Source organism: Notolabrus celidotus, chromosome 7 (assembly GCF_009762535.1).
Source record: "Notolabrus celidotus isolate fNotCel1 chromosome 7, fNotCel1.pri, whole genome shotgun sequence".
NCBI lineage: Eukaryota > Metazoa > Chordata > Actinopteri > Labriformes > Labridae > Notolabrus > Notolabrus celidotus.
Window position 1 is genome coordinate 33,386,786 of NC_048278.1, and position 26,545 is coordinate 33,413,330.

Here is a 26,545-nt window from a genome sequence, read left to right on the forward strand (position 1 = left end):
TCTGTCTGGAATTGTGTTTATTAAATTAGAATCCAGCATCATCTGTTACATTTTTGGTGTTGTGACACAAAAGGAACACCAGAATAAAGTTGCTTTTGTTTGTACATCATACAACCGCTCACGAGTGGATGATTGCTCTGGATGCAACAAGTAGACACGAGTAAGCCAAGACTTCCAGCTAGCAATGCAGTTTTGTCAGCTACATATGCCACACTATGAGATGCCGTATGTCACCTGTGCCTGTTTACATCTGGGTAGCAGAGCAATATAGGATTATGGTAGTAACAATCAACCGGAGCCATGGCTTGGGATTGGTTGCTGCACTTCAGACTAGCTACAACATATCAGTCATTTTGAAGCCTTAAATAACAAAAATACTGATCATTTGTTGAACCAACTTGTAATTTTGGCAAGGGTTACAATGTTTAATCTTTTAGCACATCCCTAATTCAAAATCTGTTGAGTCATGTCCAAGATGAATTGTCCGAACTTGCAAGCAAATAGTCAAACAACAAACAAACGAGCAGTTGCACTGTTCTGGGTAATATAAATACTGGGAGAGTTGAAGTATCACTAAAATAAAAAGATTTCAACATATTTTGGGGCTTAGATTACAGTGGGTCAGCTCATGACTCGGGCCACTGATTGAAATCCATGCAGTGGTTGAGATGAAGACGAATGGGTAACACCTGTTCAGTAAGTGATTGTCCTTTGTGTTTGATTGGTACATCCAGGCTTGTGTTCAGTGGTCATACAGCAGTTTTACTGGAAATATCCCATGCATAAATCATATATAGTGTTTTTCTCCAATGAATTTCTTGTTTTCTTTTTCCTGATGTCTACTCTTCTTCCTCTAATACTCTGCGTTACTGCTGAGCTGCTCCACTGAGGCTTTGGGGAATTTAGTGCCTTGCTTGAGGCCACCACAACAATGGGGAGATGAGAGCATTAGTCCTTCTTCCACCAATCACAAATCTCTCTAGGGGTTTGCGGCACAGGCAGCATTACAGTCACAAGCTAAATCCTCCAACCTGCAAGCTTACAACACCATGCACGAGAACGTGAAACCAGATCACTACAAAAAAACTCACAACCTGGACAATGGAAATAAAAGCCAATGAAAGATATTAGTGACATTAAGGGCTTTGCTGCCACAAATATTGTCCTTGTTTGATAAGCTAAGCATGCACAGGGGAACAAGTAATGAGTCAATTACACCACTCCTACTGATCATTCTTAATGAAGGGATGAAACGCCGTCCTCTGGGATTTTAATTGCCTTCTTCCTCTTGCATCTTTACTCTTTAATCGCTTTTTCCCCAGAGGTAATGACGTATAAAGTGTTGAGTTTACCAGGAAGCAAACTGCATACAGTATCTATGCATCTCTGTACAAGTCACTGCAAAAAACACGCTCAATTTACATACAAGGTATAGGAAGTGTGATGAGAATTTAACAGCTATGCAGTAATGCATTTTCATCACCAGTGCATCTACTTCCTCTTGCATTCACAGTGTTCTAAAAACACAATTTTCTGAAGTGATCTAACCTGCAGCAATAAATCCTCATGGGTTTTAAAAAAAAAAGGCTATGGGTTGCAGGAAATCAGTTGAAACAGCGTCCCCTGTTGCCTGTTTGGCTGTCCTACCACTGAAGATTTATAGGGATGGGAGAGCAAACATTCACCCTAAAGAAGTATGGCAGTATTGCTCTAATCTGAGGAAATCAAGATCAATACTTTGATGGGGAGAAAAGAAAAGAAATGAAGATTAACCAGAGTGAATGCATGTGCACACACACGCACGGAGAGAGAGGAAGAGAGAGAGAGAGAGAGAGAGAGAGAGAGAGAGAGAGAGAGAGAGAGAGAGAGAGAGAGAGAGAGAGAGAGAGACGCGCCCCCGGACCTGTTGACCCAGAGCCTTATAAGAAAATAGAAATTCATTATCCACCGCGCGGTTGGATCGACCTGCATGGGCGTCACTTAATTGAAACGCGCCTTTGATTCCTTTTTTTAATTTTTTTTTTTATTTCAGACAAATTATCTTCAATAACCAGGGGAGGCTTGAAATTCCAGAAAAGCCACGTGACAAGCACTATACATTCTGTGCAATGAATAATTAACTATATCTCAATTACATATACAGTCTCACATTAAATGGAATACTGTTGATGGGCGTATGGATGTCTTTTAATGTCATGCGTAAAGATGTTTTTTTCTAGTCATCTCTTCAAGTCACATAAAAGAGGATTTTCTTCATAGCTGCTATAAATGAAAAGGTGTCGTGGATATAAAAAAACTGGTGAAAAATAAACCCCTAGGTTACAAAAACCTCACTGTTAACATCATCTTGAGATCATTTCCAACCACTTTATCAGTGCTTGTTTAGAGAGCATGATGCAGAAGCAACAGGATACATGGATACAAAAAAAATAAAAAATCCTTTTACCTTTTCAGACATCAAAGAAGAGTGCGTGTACAGCTGTTCAAGTGAAGAAAAGCCCAGTAATCCGTAAATATGTCCTGTAGTTTCAAAAAAATCCTCTCTCCTGCTCTCTGTTACTCCAGAGCTTCCGCTGGAGCGGTTTGATATCCGAGTGATTCCACCTTAAACCCAAAGCAAATATCCAACCAGGAGCATTCCTGTGTTCAAAGCACTCCAGCTGAACGTGTTGATCATGAAAATGTTCTCAGGTTTCCGCAGATAACTGTAGGACTGTGACACTCCATGCAAAAGAAAGGAGAGACAAGAAAAAACTAAGCTGATGAACTGGACACCTTGCGCGCATCAAAACACGATCCAACCGTGCGCCTCGGGAATCCACGTGTCCATTGTGTCTCTCCTCCTCTCCAGTCTTTTCCTTCCACTGTGCCTCTCACCGAAACAGGGGGGTTGATAATGCTGACGGACCCAGAAACGGTATCCAACTTGACCAGGGAAGTAACCACTCCATTAGCGCAGACTGGTGCGCTGCGCTTCGGAGGCTGAGGAGGTTAGAAGCGTCTCTTGGATGGATTTGTTTTCACAGGGAAATATCAGAACTCGTCAGAGAGAGGAAGGGAAATAATCTCAGATGATTTGAAGGAGTGTCTCCTGGCGAGCACCTCTGCGCACTCCTCTCTCAATCGTTGCCCCCCCGCGAGGTCCTCCGAAATGATGTTCTCTGATTTTTTTGGGGAAAAGGCATTAACTGATATTTTCCACGCGCTTGCACAAGGTTTGAAACGGCGCTCTCCTTGCGCGTGTCGTTCCTCTAAAGTGAGGGAATCCCTAAACTGGTGCGCATATGCCTATTGTTGCATTACATACTGGCGGTTCCGAAAAACCAGGCTGTGGAGACTACAAACCTCCTGTGGAGGATGTTTGGTGGGTCCCCCGGCGTATTCCAGAGCGATGGGGGGGGGGATCAACAGTTTGCTTAGTCGCCACCGGAGCCTCCACATGAAACATCGACAGACTTCGCGGGTGACTTCATCTCAGCATAGAGAGAGAAGCTCTGACTGACTGACTGACTGACTGACTGATCGCTTCTCTGTGATGCATGTAGGATTGCATACATAATATACATGTCTTTTTTAAACGACAGTGCAATGTTGAGTTAATCATAAGATTTAGTTGTAAAGTCTGAAAAGATATTAGGAGGTATTCTTGTTATGAGGCGTTTATGTATTTGCAGAGCCACTGGCCCCGTGGCTCTGCTGGGGGATGCAGGTGGGAGGCAAAAATGGGCCTTTGAGGTGTCGGAGATAAATATTTTAACGGAGGTGTGTGCGCTCGTGTGTGCCAGAAAGGGTCAGAGAGAGATAGAGAGAGAGATGGAGAGAGATGTAAAGAGAGAGAGAGAGAGAGAGAGAGAGAGAGAGAGAGAGAGAGAGAGAGAGAGAGAGATGTAAAGAGAGAGAGAGATGGAGAGAGATGTAAAGAGAGAGAGAGAGAGAGAGAGAGATGTAAAGAGAGAGAGAGAGAGAGAGAGAGAGATGTAAAGAGAGAGAGAGAGAGAGAGAGATGTAAAGAGAGAGAGAGAGAGAGAGAGAGAGAGAGAGAGAGAGAGAGAGAGAGAGAGAGAGAAATGTAAAGAGAGAGAGAGAGAGATGTAAAGAGAGAGAGATGGAGAGAGAGAGAAAGAGAGAGAGAGAGTTAGAGAGATGTAAAGAGAGAGATGAAGAGAGATGGAGAGAGAGAGAGATGTAAAGAGAGAGAGAGAGAGAGAGAGAGATGTAAAGAGAGAGAGAGATGTAAAGAGAGAGAGATGTAAAGAGAGAGAGATGGAGAGAGAGAGAAAGAGAGAGAGAGAGAGAGAGAGAGAGATGTAAAGAGAGAGAGAGAGAGATGGAGAGAGATGTAAAGAGAGAGAGAGAGAGAGAGAGAGATGTAAAGAGAGAGAGAGAGGGAGAGAGAGAGAGATGTAAAGAGAGAGGGAGAGAGAGAGAGATGTAAAGAGAGAGAGAGAGAGAGAGGGAGAGAGAGAGAAAGAGAGATGTAAAGAGAGAGAGATGGAGAGAGAGAAAGAGAGAGAGAGAGAGAGAGAGAGAGAGAGAGAGAGAGTTAGAGAGATGTAAAGAGAGAGATGAAGAGAGATGGAGAGAGATGTAAAGAGAGAGAGAGACAGAGAGAGAGATGTAAAGAGAGAGATAGAGAGAGATGTATGAAGAGAGATGTAAAGAGAGAGAGAGAGAGAGAGAGAGAGATGTAAGGAGAGAGATGTAAAGAGAGAGAGATGGAGAGAGATGTAAGGAGAGAGATGTAAAGAGATAGAGAGAGAGAGATGTAAAGAGAGAGAGAGAGAGAGAGAGAGAGAGAGAGAGAGAGAGGATAAATGGTGAGTTGGGGAGACCGTGTGTGAACAGTAAAAATAAGAAGAAAGGAAACAGCAAGTGTTCGGATTACAACAACAGGCACAGAGAGGTGGATCTATTGCCCAAACAGATCCTCTGATCAGCACATTGGACAGCAACCAGGCAGAACACACTGCTCAGGCTTTACTGGTTCACTTTTTAAAGGTTTCTATTCCTTAAAAAACTTCACAAGCTCTCACTTAAATGTGTCCAGTATGTGTGACTCAGGCTTTTCCCGTGGGATTAAATAGGTTTATGGTCTGGATTCTGTACTGCTGGTCATTGCTGGATCTGGCAACGACCAGCAGTATTGCTTTGACTTTGCATTACTTCAGAATTTACAGCTTGTTCCTCCTAGTGGAGTCATCCAGACAGTTGCAGTGGTTTTGCAAGTCTTGGCATTTGTAATTACAGTTAACTTCACCCTTTACTCCTTCAGGGACCTGCCTCTAATGTAGTTCAAGTGAAATTGCAGTATGTGGAATTTAGCAGCATGACAGACTTTGAAGAAATGGAATATAATGTTCAAGTATGTTTAAATTAATATGTAATCACCACCACTTGGAACTCTTTGACCCACAGCCACAGATGACCTATGCTTACAGGGATCTTACAGTCAAACTACAGAGCGGTATGTATGCATGATTGGAAGATACAGAAAAATCAAGAAGCATTAACTTTCATAATTACATTCCAGAAAGCAGAAACCTGTCAGGAAAGTATAACAAATATTGCTAATTAGATAAATGCAACAGCTCACCATCAAATTATGTCTGAACACAGAACACAGAGCCGTCTGGACTGCTTTAACAGATGCACTGGGGACAGAACCATCACATACAGCATCACAGTGTGGTTTGCCAGCTGCACCAAAAAGGACCAGAGAGCACTGCAGAGGATCACCAGGGACATCACTGGGACCCAGTTGACAACAATTGAAGTCATCTATCAGGGCCACTGACAGAGCAGAGCCTTAAACATTGTCTGTGGCCCAAGCCACCCTGGCTACCACCGCTTTCAACTCTTCCTCTCAGTGGACATCACCTGTTGGTTTCTGAAGCAGTGTTTTAAAGCCCAACGATGGCGGTCACCATATTGAAAATGCTGAGTAAACCTTACTTTCGGTGCATCTAACTACAGGAAAAGAGGCGGAGTTAAGGCAAGCCTCTAGCCTCCTCACCAGTTCCAGTATGCCCACCTTTCAGTCAAGTCAGCTATGCCTCTAATCATGCAAAACTTGTATCTTAATATCTTCAAAACGAAAGAAATAGTTAAAAATAGTGTGTGCTAATAGAGAAATGAGCTATTCAGACCTAAATTATTTTTGTACCAGGTGGTACACACGTTTATTTTTGCTGTAAAGAGGGGCTTTTTAGAATGCATGCATCTATCTTCCAGGAGCTTGCCTCAAGTGGACACCCAAGGAACTGCAGTTTATAGCTTTTCTGCAATGGCTTCATTTTGCAAGACTAGAAGTTGCCACTTATGGAACCCCTGGTATAGAGTGTATTGTCAAAGTGTGGGTTGGGATCCCCTAGGGGGTCGCGAGATGTCTTCCAGATTGTTTCTCTTTTTTAAAGTTTTCTAAAGATAGTAGATTTTACCCATTATAGTAAAAAATATCAACAAAAATAGTAGCTAATCCTGAAATAAAACCTTGAAAATAGAAAGTGTAATGAGTTTTCTGCCTTTCTTTGTTGCCAGATGACTCCTAAGTTTAGGGTCAGAGAACAGTTAATTATCAAAAGCATCAGTAGCAGCAGGTTAATTCATAACAGCACAGGAAACACAGCTACATGCTCATATAGGCAACCCAGTCACTGGGTTGATATAGGAGTAGGCTAACTTTCTGCAGAACAGCTAAATGAAGCCACATTAAAATCACTTTGAGGGACAGTGGGTGTCACGTGTCTTTGGCATCTATATTTTGGGGGTTGCGGGCTGAAAAGTTTGGGATCCACAGCTCTATACCACAAGACTGAAAAGCTGCTTTTCCCCCAAGCTGGGAAACACCTGAACATGGACGGTTACTGCAGTCTGGTGCTGTTTTGCACATCACCTTGCATTAGCCATTTTTAATATTTAAAGTGCTTGAGTTGTTCATTTTGAATATCATTTCTTAAGGGAGTGCACCTTGGTGTAATGTCGATAAAAGCAGAACCTTGAATCTCAGAGATAACCATGCCACTGTGTTTGTTTCAACCTAATGTGTGTGGGGTGGACCTAAAAGTTCATTCTTAATCTTAGCTCCAACACAAATAGTGACACAGCCCTGTCGCTTTAATTTGAAAATGTTCCCATCACCAGACTTCTCCTGCTCTCAGCCTCGTATAGGAGTAAGTATAAAAAGACACTTTTTTTTTAGATTCTCATTTGTGCGAATAGCTTTCTGTGTGTCCCAGCCGTGCTGTTTATGTATGTAAATGGCCGACACATTAAATCCACTGAGGCAAATCCTTTTACAACCAAGAACAAAACACTCGAAGGACAGCCAAGAGGATGTGCCAAGTTGTTAGCTGGGACTGCAAAGTTAGAGGAGGAATATATTTACTGTTAAAATGCTTGGACCACAGCAAACAGCAACAGTGTTATACTTTATGAGTCAGGTCAGTTGCCTTTTAAAGGACTATTAGTGAGTCATTTGTGTTTGATTGATTTCACCAACGCCAAATATGCATCAGAGTACATTCAAGGCTTTTTTAAAGATATGAGCTGCTGCTTTTAAACATGATCAGTTTAAGATTATCCATAAATCATCAAGCAGTCCTAGTGAGAACCATTAACTTTACAGATGTGATGCTCTCCTGTATGTTTGCAGTGTACACTGAAGACACCATTTTTAAATAATCCAAATGTATCCCACTTAAATGTCATCACATCAGATGTCAAATGTTCCAGTCCAAACATATAAGCATGTAAAGATTTAAATGAAGCTCAGAGTAAGATCAGGAGGAAGACAGTCTGATATCTTTCTGTTGAGTCTTTAATTCATATTTCATTCATATTATTCCATCTCCTTCTGCTCTTGCTTAAGTGTTTATCCAAACATGGAAATATCCTCCTTGAAGTTTGAAACCAACCAGATTTTGCCATGACCTTCACCAGCTAATCATCCCACTGCTGCCAAACTTCAAATTTCTTCCCCTCTTTCCTGCTGGCAGTTTATAAATTCAGAGTGGATCATTGCAGGCTCTACCCCCATCATCCTCAGTCAATGCACATCTCATCCTGCTTCTTTCCTTCACCACTACCACCAGTGTGTCAATTCCATCAGGGTGGATATCCCACTCTGCACTTGGCCGTCACAACTCAGTTTGAAGACGTCATAATGGGTTTTGACATCGCACAATTCCCATACTTTTTCCTAAAGAGGTGGTATTATGCTTTTTCATATTTTACAACTGAATATTAAAGCTGCTGTGAGGAACTTTTAGCTTGTATCGATTCTGGCGCCCCCTTGTGGACAAAGTGATACCTCTTATCTCTTGTCCTGTACATGCAAAATAAGTGTCTTCAGACAATAACCTCATCCTGTTGTCTTTTAACATTTAGACTCATCTTACAATGTCATTATTTGCAATGAAAACAGCCAAAAAAGGGTGTTTCTAAAGCGAGATGTCAATCATCTGTTCTGACACCTACCCCCTCAGAGCAGTCTCAGACATTAAAATGACAACAGAGAAGGTATCAGTGTTGTTGTAGATGGTCTTGTTTGCTTTTGAGGGTCATAAAGAGGCATCAGTATCAGTTACAGTCTGTTTCTCAGCCAGTTAAAAACTCCTCATAGTGCCTTTAAGTTAAAGTTTTGGGGGTTGATGTGCTCACAGGTTTGACTCCCAGTCTGGACCATTTGTTGCAAGTCCTCCCCCATTCTGTACTCCCCACATGTCCTGTCTCTCTCCCCAGCTTCCCTATCCACTAAAAGGAAAAAACGCCCAAAAATATATAACTTAAAGGCCCTGTGAGGAGTTTTGAACTGGCTGAGAAACAGACTGAAAATGATACTGGTGCCTCTTTATGACCTTCAATAGCAAACAAGTCCATCAGCAGCAACATTGACACCTTCTCTGTTGTAATTTTTAATGCCTGAAACCACCCTGAGGGGGTAGGTGTCAGACCACATGATGGACATCTTGCTTCAGAAACGGCCTTTATTTGACTGTTTTCATGGAAAATAATCACATTGCCTGATAAAATTGACTGTGGAAGACAATAGGATAAGGCTTTTGTTGAAAACACTACTTTTGCATGTATAGGACAAGAAATAAGAGGTATCACTTTGTCCACCATGGGGGCGCCAGAATCGATACAAAACAAAAGTTCCTCACAGCAGCTTTAAAGGACATGTTATTTTCATCTAAGAAACATCAGCCAATTAAGACACTTTGTTTCAACCCCCGGACCTGGAGATGTTAAAGCTAGGGTTGGTAGTCTCGGAAAACCAGCATGAATTTGAATGTAGCTTTTCCTCATGACTCCGTCTAACCCCTCCCCTCCTCCCTCGGAGCTCCTCCAAAACGCCCCCCAAACTTTCCTTTCCCAAACTTTCCAGGTAAGATCTGGCATCCACTAAATGTGGCAATATTTCATAACTTGTCATTTTAAATAGAGAAACACTGGTTAAATCAAGCTGCATGGTGATGCAATGGGTAGGGCTGTTGCCTCACAGCTAGAAGGTTCCTGGTTCGAATCCCCAGCTGGGATTTCTGTGTGCATGCATGGCTTCCTCCCACAGTCCAAAACATGCTCACCAGGTTGATTGATCACTCTAAATTGCCTGTAGGTGTGAGTGTGTGAGTGAATGGTTGTCTGTCTCTCTGTGTTAGCCCTGTCCAGGGTGTACCCTGCCTTCCGCCCGAAGCCTGGGATAGGCTCCAGCCCCCCGTGACCCCCAACAGTCCAGATAATGGATGGATGGTTAAATCAGTGAGACAACTTTGTATGATGGCATCAGTGGAGAAGGCTTCCAGAGAAAGAAAATGTGCTTGTAGAAGAGGTAGCGGTGGTGGTGTGGAGTGGTTTCTTCATGTCAGAGGTGAACTCTGCACACAGTGCGCCAGCAGTGACAGAGCCTGCAAGCTAAGTTCAAAATCAATTCATTTACGTTATGACTGATAATAAATGTCAGCCGCTACATTGTTCCATTACTGACTAATTCACTTCATTTAAATGATCACATCGATCTCACCAGAGACTGAGAGTCCTCTGGGTCTTGACTTGGCATATTAAAATGAAACTAAAGACATGAAATCAATCCAAATTGACCCGAGGGACAGATTGCGCCCACCCAGAACTCAGATGGTCCAAAAAAAAGAAAATGAACAGAGATGCAAATTTGAAACAGTCATTTCGGTGTTGATGGATTAGTGAGCGGTGAACGATATGATAATACCCACTCTGACTTTCACTGACTTTTTAGCTCATACCTTGTTGAGGAAAAAGTTTGTGATTGATTCGTTCTTTCCTCACATTTCAAATGTTCAAGCTGAGCCAGAGACGCAAGACATGAGTGATGGGAAACACACTTGTGCAGGAACAAGACACTCCCGTGGTGTTTAGATGCTGGTCATCATCATCTTAATCTCCATCATCATAACAACCATTTCCCTCCCCTTGGCTTTGCACATCAGTGAGCCCAGCAGCCCTTTCATTGCTCCTGTATTTGCCTATGAAGCAACCGTCTGCTTCACCAGAGGTTGTTGAGCTCTGAGGCACTGGGAATAGAGCTAGGAGCGAGCAAACCAGAGCGGTGTTTGATATTTGATGAAAATATTACATTTCTGAGACTTCTCCCCTGTTATTCTTTCTATCTGACTATCTGACCTGAGTTCATTTGGCTCTTTTAGGTTCAGTTCATCTCCTTCTCTGCAGCAATGGCACCAAAGTAATCCAAGTCATTTTCCTCTATTGAGAATTCCATTTCTTTCTATTCTGCTGTTTTTGGGCTTTCTTTCTGCTGGCAGTTATGAACCAAATTGCTTAACCACCTCTGAAAATGACTGCAGTTAAATCTTGTCTTTTTGTCAGAGACCCAATACCCACTCTGATGTCTAATCATGTTTTATGTTTGAGCCAGAAGCCATTGTAACCAGTTAGATAATCTTTCCTCACACCACAGTTCCTGTAAAACTGTTACAGGGGTGAGGGTGAACCCAAAAGCAGCACACTGGAGCCCCAGAGGAAACAGCAGGTAACAGTCTTGACTAACCAGGTAACACAAAAAGTCTTTTTAGATGCTGGATCTCCGCAGCAGGAATGCTGTGCAGCTTCTCAGGTGGCGAGGTGGCGAAGGCGCGCCGATGCCGCTGTGTGGAGGAACAGGCTGGAAACAGACGAGGAGCAGGCGAATCTCTTGGTCGGGGGACAGAAGGCTGAGGTAGTTACCAGGGCAGAAACAAGGATGGGAGGTCGAGGATAGGCAGAGCGTCCTGTGCTCCTGCATCACTGTGTGGCATGGCAGCTGCTCTGCTGGAGAGAAGAAGACTCTGCAGAGGGTGGTGAAGGCCGCACAGAGGATTGTAGGGAACAGCTTACCACCAACCACTGACATTTACTCCAGCAGATGCAGAAATAGGGCCTCTGGCATCATGAAGGACACCTCCCACCCTGCACACAAACTGTTTGCTCCTCTCCCCTCAGGCAGGAGGCTGCGGAGCATCAAGAGCAGAACCACCAGAATGAGGAACAGCTTCATTCCTGAGGCTGTAAGACTGCTGAACTCTGGTGGTGCTCTGTAGTCTCGGCCACTCCCAGCCATACAGACTCTGACATGAACAGTACAATAAAACGGACTACCTCAAAACATGCACACTGTACATTTGCACATTCAATTGCACTATGCACAATATTTATATTTGTATTTATATTTTTACATTTATTACTATGTCTTCCCTTTAATTGTATGTTCTTTTTTTGGCTTAATACGGGACCTGAGAAACGAAATTTCGTTCCATATCATGCAACAGCTTGTATTGGTATGACAATAAAAAAAACTTAAATCCTTGAAACTTGAAAACCTTGAAGGCAGGGATGAAACCGGGAGATCAATCCGAGGAAGAGTGCTGGAGAGTCTTGCATCGCAGAGAACAATCTGGCACTGAGTGAGCTGAGACCAGGGCTTAAATACTGGCAGCAGGTAATGAGGAAGAGGTGATTTGTGTTGGCCTAATGAGGAGAGTATGGTTCAGGTAAAAGAAGGGAAACTGAAGGGGAGTGGGGCTGAGAGGCTGAGCAGGTGTGGCAGGGGATACTTGTGACAAAAACCATATCTGTGTCTGCTTCAGAATTGTTTTGCCCCACCCTAATGCGACCCCTTGGAGCCAACAGCAATCCACAATATGACCTAATAAAAATCAAAGACAACTTCAGCAACTAAAACCATTAGATGTATTAAGACCCAGAGAGTCATAAACACAGAGGAACCAAAGACTAAATTGACAAAAGCACACAATCCCTGTGAGAGGCAGCAATGCAGCAGTCCCCTCTCCGAATGCCTCCCCTTCCTTCTTCTTCTCTGATGTTTTACTGCAGCTGACCTCCACGGTGTTGCATTACTGCCATCTCCTGGTCCCATTCTCCTTTACCACATCATCATCATCCTTCATCCATTTATCATGCCCAGTCATAGTTATTCCTTTTCTCCCTCGTGCATACTCTCCATATTCTTAACTTCTCACAGAGCCTCCACCCGGCCTATTTTCTACTCCATCATGACCTGCTTCTCCTGCCTGACTCTCCTGCATGAAACCAGGATACGTTCCACTGTCTCTGCCTCCTCAAAATAGTTGCACAATCCTGTTGGATGTTTTCCCATGATGCATCATGCACTGTTTGGGTAACTGTGCCCAATCTTCAGCCTGCTCCTTATTTCTGTCTCTTTCCTTTTATTTCCCCTGTTTCTCATCATATTCACTCTGTTCTGGATTAGGTACCAGGGCTGCCCTCTGCTTGTGGTAACTTAATCTCCTCTCTTGCTGCTTCTTTCACCAGCATGTCCGCCCTCTGTTGTGCCGGTGCCCACATGAGCATTATCTCTCTTCCTTGTTTTGCCATTCTTGTAAACATAAACAGGATTTAAATTAACAGTTCTTGGTGTTATGCGACATCCAATTTAATACTTGAGAAGGCAGATACAGAGTCGCTATATAACTATTTTTGCAACTACTCTGCTTTGCCCACTCTAATGACATCACCAAACAGTTCAACCACATACACACACTCAGGTCAGCTGATGCTCGCTAACTGCTTCCATAATCCCAGCTGAGTAAAAGAGCTGCAGCTCCAGCTGAGTCTGTGTGCCGATCCTTTGACCCATCTGTAAATATCTGAACCCAAACCTTGTGTCTATGCTCCATACAAAAATAGAACCCATTAATTAGATCTGTATGTTTATGTCTGAGCTTTATCTGCAGTAACTCTGACACTGTGTCTCCAAACTCTTTTTCTTTTAGCTACTTTGTTTCTTTTCCAACCCAAACTCTCTCTTTCTGTACCCTCTCTTTCTCCCACCACGTCTGCAGCACTGTTTTTGTAGGGTGGCCATCCCCATGCCCTCTCAGGCTAAGTCGATAATGGGCTACCAGCTGGCATTTCTCCTGCCTCCAAACTCTGGATAAAGTTGGGGTGAGAAAACCAGCTGTTTTGCAGAAGTCTCAGGAGCGTGCATGAACACAACTTGACTTATACATTTAGTTTCATGAAACCCTAAAACTCCATTCACCACCAGAACAGGCTTAGCCTCAAGGACGAGGTCTTTCTGGGTAACGTGTGGCAGTAATGTAGTCTGGCATGGATTTGTTATGGTAGTAAAAGTAAAAGACAGGATGAGGATGAACTGCAAGTTGCTTTCCAGACAGATGTCAGTCCACAGGATGTTGGTTGTTCTAGGGACGGTGTGTTAATTAGTGGATAGAGGAACTGTTTTATTTAACTTTACCATTTTGTACAAAATGTTTTTCAAAAATAAATTCGTTACTAGACTGAACCTCATTGAATCAACATTTAAGATAATCAGGTAACATTAGGCTTTACTGTTATCAGGCACCTCTCCTTTGGAATCATCTACCAGCCAGGGTCAGGGAGGCAGACACCCTCTCTACTTTTAGGAGTAGGCTTCAAACTTTCCTTTTTGATAAAGCTTTTATAGTTAGAGGTGGCTCAAGCTTGGACCAGCTCTTAGTTATGCTGCTATAGGCTTAGACTGACACACTGGGATCCTGTCTCACCCTCTATCTCTTACTTTAACTCTTCCTGTCCCATTAAAGTGACGAACCATAGACCTCTCTGGAGTCCCTGAGCTCCCTTGTCTTGTAGGTTCCTCTGGATCTCTGCAGCAGACGGCCTGCTGCTGTGGACGTGCCAGACTCCAGAGGCTTCAACTACTACTATCCATCTCACCACCATCATCTCTCTGTCTCCCTCTGTCCTTCTTTACAACGCCAACTCGGTTGAGGCAGACATGAGTCTGGTCCTGCTGGAGGTTTCTGCCTGTTAAAGGAAGTTTGTCCTTGCCACTGTAACTTGCTAAATGCTGCCAAGTGCTCTGCTCATGGTGGATTAAGATGAGATCAGACTGAGTCCTGTCTGTAAGATGGGACTGGATCTTATCCTGTCTTGATGTTGGGTCTTTGTTAATAATAGAACATAGAGTACGGTCTAGACCTGCTCTGTTTGAAAAGAGTCTTGGAGTAACTGTTATAATTTGGCACTGTATAAATAAAGATTGATCAATTGATTAACTTTTAGCATTCAACTCATTGTTCTGTGTTTCTGTATATTCTTTGGAAATCTGAGTAGAGCGCTGTATTGTTCAATTAAAAAAATCATTATTAAGCCCCTGCAGATCAATAGTCATATCAAACGGGTCAGGAATACAATATCATGCAATACTGATATTGTGTCTCACCCCTTCTTGAAATACATTTATGAAATATTGCCCTTTCTAGTTGTTTGGACACTCAAAATCACCTGGACCGTCCCCTCGTCATCCCTACAGGAAATACAGGCAACATTTTTGGTTTACACAGATTCTTAAATGATGAATTAAAGCAACACTTTGGGCTTTCCTGACTGCAGCAGTAAAAACATTTCTGACACATCTTTTACGGTGTGAAATAAAACCTTGGAGTTTAAATGATATCCCAGAACACTGGACTGATCTAGAATTTAAAGCCGTTCTGTAGGGACCACAAACAATGCAAACAGAGGTGATGAAACCACAGGAGCCCCAGCACACTCTGACACAACTCTCCTTCTTTATCTCGCACACAGCCGCTCACAGCAGAGGTGACAGCATACTTTATCAAAATCTTATTGGATTTCACCTCGTCCCCTCCCGCCACTGCAAACAGAACAAGGAAGGTCAAGCGGCCTCCGAGACGCTGGTGAGCAATCCCACCCCGGAGGCAGAGTGGTCGTTGTGCACCGCGGTCACGTTCCCGCTGTCCGTTCAATGCCCACTTGTCTCTTTTCACATCAGCTCCTCATACATACCAGTGATGGAGCACGGGGACTCGAAGAAGGTGCACCACTGAAATATGGCATGGCAGAGCACACCCTGATTGATTTTTTTAAACTCTAAGCATTCAGTCTGCATGCTCGTCCAGGACAAACTAACAAGGAGAGAATAAGGTAGGAGCGAGGGATTCGAAGGACTGTGAAGGTCTGAGCCACGACATCCGGAGGAACGATTTAACAGAACATCTCAGTGCCTTTAAAACAACAATAAGAAGTGTTTATGTTGAGGATGGAATTGCTTAGAAATTGGAGTTTACAAGCCAAGGTGAGGTTTATTGTTGATTACTAACATGTGGGAGCAGAAAGTGGCTCGACTAAATAAGCTCCCTGTTTTGTTTGTCAGTCTTCTGTTCATTGTCTTTTCTGCCTTCAGTTCTTTGTGAAGGGATAGATTACTTTTTACAACCAAGAGGGAACTCCTAAGGTGAAAAAATGGAGCCAATGCAGAGGTACAAATGACTGCAGTTTCTCTAATGGCTGCTTGAAGCTGGCCCCACAGGAGGAGTCGATCTCCAGGGACCTCTGCGCTGAAATGGCAGATTTTTGTACAGCCAAATTAAACATGTCTACAGTCTGGTTGTACAAATGGTTATACTTTCTAGCTAGTTTCCTAGTTAATGAAAGCTTTACAGGGATTGAACGTCTATATAATAAATCCTTTCAATATATTTAATTCTTTAAAATGAGTCATTATGAGGTGGATGGAGGACAGGAGTGACAGGTTGGTGCTGTTGGATGTCTCTTGGATGTTACCTCAGCCAGGCTGTGAGGTTTTTCTTTGCTTTGACCCAAAGTAAACAAGGTGGGCTAGATGATAAATACCAGCTTTTGAAGAAACCATGTACCTTTATTTTACCAAGCAATGTCTCCAACCCAAGCTGTATACAATTTTTAATTCCAGGTTCCTAGCTTCTGATCAGCTACCAAGAAAAAGGAACTCACTGTCTAGGAATCGATGGTGATACCTATCTTAGTGACAATAGTATCTTTAAACTCCAAGTTCCTGTCCTTTTGTCCAGATATGGTGCCTTCTAGTTCTAGAAAAACACGCCACAATGGCAAGCTTGAGGCTTCAAAGCTGAAGTCCAAAAACCAATGACAAAGCAGGACAATGTCCAAAGTTTATAGTTATATCTGTCTTACTGACACACTCATAGACTATATGGCAAGATGAACCATAGGACAGCTACCAAAATGTGAAGTCAAAACATTCAGAGCTCTACCTACTGATGGCTGCAGTATACACTGCGTGCACAATTATTAGGTAAGTTGAATTTTTGTGAATATTTTAAAAACTATGTTAACAGTGGTTTTCAAATTTGTCAAGAAGTCAGATAGTGAATATATTTCTTCAACTGTGTGGTTAAAATGATGCTTTTCAAAGTACGTCGGCTGTATTTTTAAATAAATGCAGAATCTGCAGAAATGAGCGTGCCAAATTATTATGCAAGTTGGTGATAAGAGCATATAACTTGTAAAAATTAAAAACCAGGCACCATTTTAAACATTCTATTAATTGAAAATTATAATATTTACTACAACTGTATTCAAACTTCAACAAAAACAACAGTTTTCTTTACATTTGTGTACAAAATAAAACTGTTAATGTCTTTAAAACATTTAAAATCTAAAGTGTTTCTCAAATGTCCAATATATCCTCCTTTTCTTTCAGTGAGGGTCAGAGGTCACTGGTAAACTGATTTAGTGAGGTTTCTGATGACTTCTCTGCTGACACTGTGAGCTGTACCTTGTATGGCTTTCCAAATATGCTCTTTGAGCTGTATTTCTTGCCATTATTGTAAATTATCTTCTTCAGTATTGACCACAAGTTCTCAGTCGGGTTGAGATTAGGTGAGCAGGCAGGCCAGTTCAGGAGGCGATCCTCTTTAAAGCCCTGATATGCCATCCTGTCCTGGGAATAACGTGAGGCATGTGACGGTGCATTGTGCTCATGCATGAACACTAGCATCTTTTTCACTTTAGCTGAATGTCTTTTCCTCCATGGAGGAAAATACAAAAGAGGATCGCCTCATGAACTGGCCTGCCTGCTCACCTGATCTCAACCCGACTGAGAACTTGTGGTCAATAATAAAGAAGATAATTTACAGTAATGGCAAGAAATACAGCTTAGAAGAGCCTCTTTGGAAAGCCATACAAGGTACAGCTCACAGTGTCAGCAGAGAAGTCATCAGAAACCTCACTAAATCAGTTTACAGTGACCTCTGACCCTCACTGAAAGAAAAGGAGGTTATATTGGACATTTGAGAAACACTTTAGATTTGAAATGTTTCAAAGACATTAACAGTTTTATTTTGTATACAAATGTAAAGAAAACTGTTGTTTTTGTTGAAGTTTGAATACAGTTGTAGTAAATATTATTATTTTCAATCAACAGAACGTTTAAAATGGTGCCTAGTTTTTAATTTTCACAAGTTATATGCTCTTATCACCAACTTGCATAACAATTTGGCACGCTCATTTCTGCAGATTCTGCATTTATTTAAAAATACAGCCAACGCATTTGGAAAAGCATCATTTTAACCACACAGTTGAAGAAATATATTCACTATCTGACTTCTCGACAAATTTGAAAACGACTGTTGATATAGTTTTTGAAATATTCACAAAAATGCAACTTACCTAATAATTGTGCACGCAGTGTAGATCATGAGACAGAAACAGCTGGGACACGGTCAGACGAGAAAATCAAAAACAAATTAAAACAAGAAAAGGTTGTACTGGAACTTCCCATAAACCATGGGTGTCTGGTTCAGGAAGCTGTTCTGATGTGACGTCAATATCCTGGCTCCACCAATCCACAGACCTCGGCCATGTGTTGGCTTTAACATGTGTCAACAGGTCAAGATGTCGGTACAAGTCGCTTCAGTGTTTTGGCTTCATTTTATTTTTTGCATTAAGAGGACCGTGGAGGTGCGTCTACCATTTTTATTTCTATCACCACTATCAAAATTATCACCATTAGTGTCATGTTTTTGTGATATCTAGTCTTGTTAAAATTGTGAGGGTGTAGTCTTGGAATAATGAGTGGGTGGGTTGGTGCATGGGAGCCTTTGTATGCATTGTTGAATGCGTTGTGTCACTTGTTTTGTGTTGGACCCCTTTGGAATGGGATGATTCATCTCAAGGAGCTATCCACTAATTAAAATGGACTTATACTCTTATTATGAACCGTCAGTGCACATACCTTTCAGTGACCAAGAGAGATTCATGCTAACCAAAGAGTCACACTACTGCAGAGCTGGTGTTTCTGCACTACAACCTGGATGGACTGATCTCATTAGCATTACATTGGAAAAAAATGCCCCTCCAAAAATATGATTAAAAAAAAAACTTACTTCAAGGTACTTTTACCTTGAAATAAGCAAAATAAATCTGCCAATAGAACAAGTGAAAATTAGCTTGGTAAGATTTCTTAAAATAAGATGTAATATTTAGAAAACTGTGCTCTTAAAATTAGCAGGGAAAACTTATTCTAATCAATATTTTCCCAGTATTTTAAATCTTAGTGTCTCAGAATGCTCACAATTAATATTTTTTCATAAAAAAAAGATTTCTGCACTGATACATTTCATGTCAACTTCTTCATTTGAGTTGTATTATAGCTGCACTTCTCTAGGTTTAAGACCATCTTGTACTTGAAATAAGATTACAAAGTTTAATTTGTGCATTTTGAGATATAATGTCTTCTCATAGTGAGCTGGATATACTAATATTCAGTCATGTTGTTTTTTAGGATAAGACAGCTATGCTCTAAAGGAGGTGTTTCATTGTGTGCATGTAGTTTAAGGATGTATATTTTTATCTGATTTAGAATAAACAGTGCCTGAAAACTGAAACCCACCCTTAAAAACAACAACTTCTCTTTCTTTCTTTCTTTCTTTCTTTCTTTCTTTCTTTCTTTCTTTCTTTCTTTCTTTCTTTCTTTCTTTCTTTCTTTCTTTCTTTCCTTTTTCCTTCGATTCTTTCTTTCATTCTTTATTTCTTTCCTTCTTTCCTTTCATTCATTCTTTCTTTTATTCCTTCTTTTTTTCCTTTTTCCTTTGATTCTCTCTTTCTTTCTTTTATTCCTTTTTTCTTTCCTTCTTTCCTTTCATTAATTCTTTCTTTCTTTTATTCATTCTTTCTTTCCTTTTTTCCTTTCTTTCCTTTTTCCATTCATTCCTTCTTTCTTTCTTCTTCCTTCCTTTCTTTCTTTCTTTCTTTCTTTCTTTCCTTCTTTCTTTGGCTTTCTTTCCTTCTTTTAATCCTTCTTTCTTTGTTTTCTTTTTCCTTCTTTCCCTTTTCCATTGATTCTTTCTTTCTTTCCTTTTTCCTTTCATTCCTTCTTTCTTTCTTTATTTCCTTCTTTCCTTTTTCCTTTCCTTCTTTCTTTCTTTCTTTCTTTTATCAATGGAGCTGTCTGAAATGTAAAATAAACCTTGTTTCTTCTGAATTACCACTCAAAACAAGATCGTTTCAAGATTGTTTGACTTAACAAGATATTTAAGATGTCTTAAAACAAGTCCCTCTTTCTTGCTCAAATGTTACTTGTTAAGTAAATGTATCTTAAATCAAGTGGGAGAAGACATTTAGACTAAAAATGAGACAATTTCACTTGGTAAGATTTTGAGTTTTTGCAGTGTAGTTGCTTGAAGTCAGGCCCTGCAAAAGCTGCCACAGGCATTGTTGTTCTATAACCACTAAAATACTCCTAATCATACAAGACTGCAACCACTCGGAAAGATATTAAACATTTATGTAATATGGGCAGCAATAAGATGAGGCAAATTGTGCAGAGATACACATACGTCTCTGAATGGGCTGTAACTCATATTGTTAATAACACTCGTTATGAATGACAAGACAGACAGTAAATCTAACGGATGGTGTCTTAACATGGCATTTAGAGGTAGTCGTGTATCATGTTCACTATCCTCGTATAATTCACGTCTTAGGTACAGTTTCTATCCCCCTGACATTCACCAGCTCTCGTGGTGCAGCAGGTTGTTGCTTGGTAATAAAAAGGAAGATAACAGCTTGTTTAATTGAGGGGAATAATAAAAGCAAGCCTGTTTAATTGAACCATGATATAAAAGCTTGAGGTAATAAGCATAAAATGAATTAAGGTCAAATCTAAAGAAAGCCATCTGGTTCAAACAAAAATGTTACATAACACTAATCCCTTCCTCATTTTACAACTGTGAATTAAATTGTACATCCATGATACCCGTTATCTGAACAGAAATTTGCTCTGCACACACACCAACAGCATTCCAGTCACGAACAGTGAAGTGCTGATCACACATGAAGAAAGGCCCCCCCTGAGGAGAAGTCTCATCACTGTATGTCCTCCACTCCATCACCCTTTCACCCTGCCACTATGTGGCTGCTGCAGTCTGACAGTCTGAGGCTTTAACTAGACGTGGCTTTTATCACTGGAGCCACTTTGAGACAGCGCCTTGACTCAACCAAGCATCCACTGAAGGCAAGTGTCTCCAACTATGACAAACTGTTAAGATATATTCTGTATGTCTTAAAGAACAGCCTGCAGAAAAGAAGGGGGGTATTTTTTCTACCTTGGAGGGTACAGCATGCTCCATGTCGACAGAAGTTGGATGTGGCTGGCCTGATGATGGGCCATTGAGCAGCCTCAGCAGGAGGGGTCTTTGCAGATGAGCCTGTCCCTGCTCCATTACAGCTCACTAGTGGCTCTGCAGAGTTTCAGAGGGACCTTGATGTAGTAGTGAAGTGTCCTCTACAAATGGGCCCATTCATTCCTGGACAAAAGAAAGGAAAGAGGAACTTGAAGGAAGCTATATCGACATGAGTTAAAGATAGATGGAAGGATGTAACTCACTGAGAGTCAGGATGTATGAGAATATCTCTGGGCGGATAAAGGCTTTAAATTAAATACAGCAGCTGCTCCAGATTACATTTCTGCCCATATGATGATACTACTTATATTTCAGATGATCTAACCCTGTTTACAACATCTTCCCTCATACATCAGCTAAGTCTGGCACCTATTAGCTAAGAAACTCACAACCATGTCTCCAATGACCCTAAGAGACACAGCCAGCTTTTGCACTTGCTAGTTAAAATACAAACTTCATGGTGTTTATTTTTAACCTGCTCACTGCTGACAAAAAATATAAATATACCATCCTGCTTTCTTCAAACACTCCAAAAAGGCAACATGGGTGTCTGTTTTATCAACATAAGAATAACATGTAGCATCTATTACATTAATTCATGTGTAGTGGTTAAACATTTTTAAATAATGTAGTTTTAACATGACATGCAAAATCCTTAAAACTACAAGATTGCTCTATGTCAACACAACCTAATGTGTTTAGGCAGGAATCCCATCTGCAATACCTCTCCAGAGCAGAAGGTAGCAGTAACGAGCAACAGGCCCTATTCATCAGCCAAGGTAGCGTGCTTCTGGCAAAGAAGAGCCATTACAGGGAGTTGGGAGAGATCGCCTGACTGACTGCAATTGGGGCACTGGTAGCCTAGCAGTCTAAGTACCCCACGTATCGAGGCTATAGTCCTTGTTGCTGAGGTCGCCGGTTAGACTCCTGGCTGGTCGACCATTTGCTGCATGTCTTCCCCCCACTCTCTACTCCCCACGTTTCCTGTCTCTTTTCAGCTGTCCTGTCAATAAAGGCGGAAAAGCCCCCCACAAAAATGAAAAAAAATAGGCTATCCATAATAATAATAATAATAATAATAATAATAATGAATAGAATTTATATAGCGCTTTTTTTAGTACTCAAAGTCGCTTTACATAAGATGAAAACTAAAGAAAGAAAATAAAACACATAAATAAAAACAAACAAAACACGGACAGAGGTGGGGCGGGGGGAGAGGTCATGTGTGGTATGCTTTTTGGAACAGGTAGGTCTTGAGGTGGTTTTTGAAAGAGAGGAGAGAGTCAGAGTTACGGATGTGTGGAGGGAGAGAGTTCCAGAGAGTGGGGGCAGCGATGGTAAAGGCTCTGTCCCCCCAAGGTGCGGTGCTTCGAATTGGTGATAGGGGACAGGAGGTTGGCATCTGAGGATCTGAGGCGGCGAGATGGGGAGTGGCGTTTGAGGAGGTTGGTCAAGTAAGAGGGGGCGAGGTTGTTGAGGGCTTTCTAGGTGATGGGCAGGATCTTGAAGTGGATTCGGTGCTGAATGGGGAGCCAGTGGAGGTGCTGAAGGATGGGTGTGATGTGGGCTCTGGAGCGGGAGTGGGTGAGTAAACGGGCAGCTGGATTTTGGACATATTGAAGTTTTTTGAGGTCGGTGGAGGGGAGGCCGTAAAGAATGCTGTTGCAATAGGTTATGAAGGCGTGGATGAGGGTTTCCATAATCACATTATACAAGTTATTGTGACCCAAGACAATTAATTCAGATCCTACCTTAGTAAATAGGTTGAAACAACCTTTAAAAACTAAGTTGGACCCAAACATTGCAAATAAGTAATGGTAACGTCAATAGATAGATCTTTATTTGTCCTTAATAAGGAGATTTGTTATCACCGTCTGTACAAGAATACATGTATATAACACAAATAAGCAATAAACATCCACTCAGCCTCACAACAATGGTGCACATCATCCCACATATATACACACAGGACACATATATGCACACAGGACACATTGGAGTAGTGTGAAGACTGAGTAGAGGGGGTGTTGGGGGTCCAGTGTTATAGTCCGTGCTCTGCGTATGATGGCTCTGTTGTTGAGGTCAGACAGGTTGGGTGTGGGGAGGCGGATGATTTTGGTGGCAGTGTTTGTGGTGGGTGTGAGTTTGTTTATGTTGGAGACAGTTAGCATGTTGGAGTAGCAGGGGGAGCAGTAGAGGAGAATGGGTTGGATGATGCTTTGATACAGGAACAGTAGAGGGTGGGGGGCGACAGAAAGTGCTTTAAGTTTGCGGATGGCAGAGAGTCTTTGTTGGCAGCGTTTGTGAATGTCAGTGGTGTGTTGAAATACTTCATGTTCACTCAACATATTTACAATTAGTTGGTTCAACAAAATTGTGTCTCGCTAAATGAAAGCATTTTAATTAGGTGGAAATTATTGTATTACGTTCACCCAACAAATTATGTCTTTGAGTGAACAGCCAAATCAATTTCAATATTTACAATAGAAACATTTTCATGCATTTTAAATACATATCCAACGGGTGCATTCGCTTCCAAAATAAAGACACATTTCTGGCACGGTTGAATAATTCAGTAAATCCACACCACACTGTGAACTTTTTTTTTAGCTTGACATGGCACGAATGAGATTCAGCAATCAGTCAGAAATCAAACCTTTACCAATGCAGCCCGGACTGAAAATCAAAGACCACCGCCGCCGCCGCCGAGAGGATATTAAGTCCTCCCCCCCAAAAAACCACACGTCAGAATCAGTGCTTTAAAGGTTAGCTGCTATTCTCTTTCAAAACTCAGCATAGAGTGTCATTAGGAGATATTCTTGGCACAGAAAGTGAGGCAGATCTTTAGTCTAAACTTTTACCTGTGATGGTTAAGGAGTCAGATATGAAAGAGGAGGAAAAGAGGGACAGGAACTCAAGATAAAGAGAGAAATGGTATCCAAAAACTAGCTTGAAGTTGTATTTATTTGATATGTGTGTAAGATTATTTCTAACCCAGATGGATCAGGCTGACATTTTGCCATTCAGCGTGGTCCTTAAAGATGATACTTTACTCAGTATGCTAATTCATTATCATGATTTTAATTTTGCTTCAGCTTTATCTTCCCTTAAAGGCCTTTAGCTCTTATACCTATTCTTCATCTTCCTTCTTTTTAATCATTCTCTACTTCTATTTCCCTTCATCGCAGTCCGTCCCCTCTCTAATCTCTAATTCCCTCATCAACATGCTGAAGAGAGAAAATGTGATAGTTTGTTTAAAGTGACTCAGATAAGCAGGTCTAAAGAGAAAGACATGAATGATTTCGTCTTGAGGGCACCACAGTGATGACAGACAGGACGAGCATACAACCCAATGCATCATTTGTGCAAATAAAAACAAATAAGAAACAAACTTTTCTCTGAAGAATATGCATGAAAGGGATTATTTGTCAATGTGATGTTGACACAAACGTATCAAGTATTTGCCTCAGTGCATGCTAAGTGTGTTTGATGGAAATGAAACAGGCGGGCTGGATCATAAATGAGCCTTTGGCATCAAACACAAAAGCAAAACTGTAAGGAATGTGAAATCTGTTAGTTATGTGAAGCATTGAAATGAGGGTGGACAGAATGTGGAAGGCAAGTTGTACTGCAGCTAGCTGGTCAATGCTTTTACAACATCCACGCTGAATCAGTTAACATGGACTTGCTTATCTTGGTTTTGAGCCTTATTTGGATCATATTAATGAAGTGAATGCGCTGTCCCCCAACACATTCACTTCAAACTCCTCCTCCTGACCTACAAAGCCCTCCATCACCTGGCCCTCTCCTATATCACTGACCTGCTTCACCCTCCCAACCCCTCCCGTGGTCTCCGCTCCTCCAATGAAAACCTCCTCTCCACACCCTGTAGGACCAAGCACCGAAACCTGGGGCGACCGAGCTTACTCCATTGCTGCCCCCAGCTCTCTGGACTTCCCTCCCCAAACATATACGCAACTCCACTGACCTCCAAACATTCAAATCCCACCTCAAAACTCACCTCTTCAGAACTGCTTTTAACTCTTAATGTTTTTATAGCCACTGTGTTTTTTTTTTTTTTTGTGAAGTGTCTTTGAGTTTTCTGAAAAGCGCTATATGAATTAGAATGTATTATTATATTCATTACATGGGGTTTGCATGTTTAACCTGGTGTTGCTGTACTCTGTGTGTCTTGCACATGGGCCCTCTTTTGTTGTATCATGTAACAGAGGAGGAAACATTTATTCAACAAAGACCAAATAGCAAAACAAAGAACACTTACTTCCAAACAGTCCACACAAATCACAAAAGTCACAGAGGAAACCAAAAGGCTGCAGGGGAGAGGTTGAAGACACTCAAACTGACACAGAAGGGAGGAAACACAGAGACTAAATACACACTGGGTAACGAGACACAGGTGAGACAACAAGGTGAGGGCAATCAGACCTGAGGGAAAACACAGGAAGTCAAAGTAGAGTTAACACACTGGGGAGAAAATACTACAAAATAAACTCCACCACATGATTTCACACAGGGAGCAGAGACATGAGGTTATTGACAAAATGGATCAAGAAGAAGTTAACTGAGGAAAGAGAGCATGAACAGGAGGATAATATCACTCACAGTGGATCATACTTCTAATGCATCACAGGAGCTTCTTTGCGCCCTGTTGCTTCACCAACAAGAGGGTGAGCAGAGCAGCATTTCAACCTACAATCTGGCTGCTTGATTTCACTAAATTGTTCCATTTCTACACTGAACCTTCAAGGTAAGAGCGCTCACTCTGTTACTGTGTGATATGTCTGTTTTGTTTTCTCTTTTTCACTTTGCCAGTCTCTGCTGTGGTGTCCATGAGTGTCAGTGAGTGACATGGTGACTGCAGTGACAGATTTAATGTGCAGCTTCAGGGCTTGTATGGAAAATACATCAATCCATCATTTTCAGTGATAACTATTTGTAGTAGTGTTCCCTTTTAGTGGTTTACAATTTAAATTGAATAGTCAGTGTGGTATTGATTTTGTCCATAAACACACTGCAGGGATTTAATGCTGTATTCTAATGCATGTGCATATATATATGGCATGTTTAAGTCAGGACATGCCTTTTTATTTAGTAGAATCAGGACAAATGTCTCTCCGATGAAATCTGGATCACGGGTTTTCCCATTTTTAAAGACTTTCCATTTGGATAAAAAAACAACTTTTATTTGAGTGAAAAAGCCCAATATGTGAATAAAAAGAGAATTTATAATAATAATAATAATGATAATAATAATAATAATAATAATAATAATAATAATAATAATAATAATAATAATAATTATATTATTATTATTATTATTTTAATAATAATTATAATGATGAAGATGAAAATACAAAAAATAAAATAACAATAATAAATAAATAATAATAATAATAATAATAATAATAATAATAATAATAATAATACATTTTATTTATAGGCTTCTTTCTGGGCACTAAAGGTCACCTTACAACATAACCAACAGTAAAAAAAAAAAACACTCAACAGTCAAAAAATACATA

General features: G+C 41.2%; 1 protein-coding gene across 1 annotated transcript in view; it reads right to left on the reverse strand.

The window, feature by feature from the left end:
• cacna1ia (calcium voltage-gated channel subunit alpha1 Ia) overlaps positions 1 to 25,357 on the reverse strand; it is a 427,222-nt gene extending 401,865 nt beyond the window's left edge. Inside the window, exons 1-2 of the mRNA XM_034687815.1 lie at positions 25,285 to 25,357; positions 20,925 to 21,125 (exon numbers count right to left, since the gene is read on the reverse strand). The gene's annotated coding sequence lies outside the window, so the exon portion shown is untranslated. The remainder of the gene's footprint in view (positions 1 to 20,924; positions 21,126 to 25,284) is intronic.
• Positions 25,358 to 26,545: the final 1,188 nt, after the last annotated feature.